Source organism: Penaeus monodon, chromosome 28, assembly GCF_015228065.2.
Source record: "Penaeus monodon isolate SGIC_2016 chromosome 28, NSTDA_Pmon_1, whole genome shotgun sequence".
Classification (NCBI taxonomy): Eukaryota; Metazoa; Arthropoda; class Malacostraca; order Decapoda; family Penaeidae; genus Penaeus; species Penaeus monodon.
The window spans coordinates 33,471,039-33,472,338 of NC_051413.1; positions in this window are offsets into that span (position 1 = coordinate 33,471,039).

Consider the following 1,300-nt stretch of genomic DNA (forward strand, 5'->3'; position numbering starts at 1 on the left):
CTGCTTTGCAATTATTTGTTTCCAAAACTAAATATCCCTTGAGACCTTTTCAGATCTCGCAGACATTCAAAATATGCTTGTACTGTATACTGAGCCAGCGAACTGTAAATGTGCATTGCATTTGTGTTGAAGTGCAGCACATTTGTGTTAAAACGTGAATATGGAGGATATAAAACTCTTCTTTTTCTTCGTGGTAAATTATCAAAAATTTATTCGATGACGTATTATTTACAGATAATATGGTACAAACTGTGAAATTCAAAACATTATACAAAGTGCAAGCAAAAAGGCTGAATGTAGAATGAAAGTAATGCCATTTGTTTATTAGGGTTATTAGTAGTATACCACTTGGCTACCAACGGCAGGCATGTGTTTGCGGAGACCATAACAGAGTGGTCGGGTTCTCCTGGTCAGTCTAGCAAGCGCGCCGCATGCACTGCTGCGGGAACATACATGGTCGATTTCTTATGCACGCTGGGGAGAGAGAGCTTAAATTCTACCAGTATCGTCTAGCGAAATGACCATCAAAGATAATCTTCAGAATTCTATGAATGTTACAAAATAACATAATTTTTTTTTTCTTTTTAAATAGGGGAGTTTTTTTTTTCTTTAGACAGAATGCCAAAAGTAACTCCAGGAGCAGCGCCTGTGATCTGCGCACGACAAATTGGCCACGAAAACACAATATATTAGCATACCTGTTGTGATAGATTCTACACAGCATTATACTTAGTAACTACACCCCAGGGAGTATGTTTGCACTGTCAGTAGCCGTTACCAGTTATGATAGAACACTAAGCAGGTCCAGACAAACTGGAATTACTGAATCGATTTCACATAATGTATGCACACCAGGACCTTATATGCTATGCATTACACACCGACTCTTAGTCCTGCGCAAAGGTTAGTAAGTTGAAATGGGAAAACCTTTGGAAGTTTAGATGTAAAACGAGAGGGACTTTACTAATCGCTTCTGGAAATTCAGCATCGCGAGTTATCACATGCCACTGGTAAGAAAAACTATACAATTTCCCATTATGACATTACATTCGGTATCTGAGGAAAGCTAACAGTTTAATATGCGTGCTTGTATGGCAACTCATTTCTCTGATAGCTTGGTATGATATAACACCAGCTAGATAAAATAAGAAACAAACTATGCTTTGTATTCAATAGAAAATCTCTGAAGTCAACGTTACATATGCAGTGTATACAGTAAATGCATATGTAATCGCTTGTATTAAGAGGAAATGTTGGTGAGTTGACATGGTATCAACGTAAGTAGCACGTTATCTCTTGC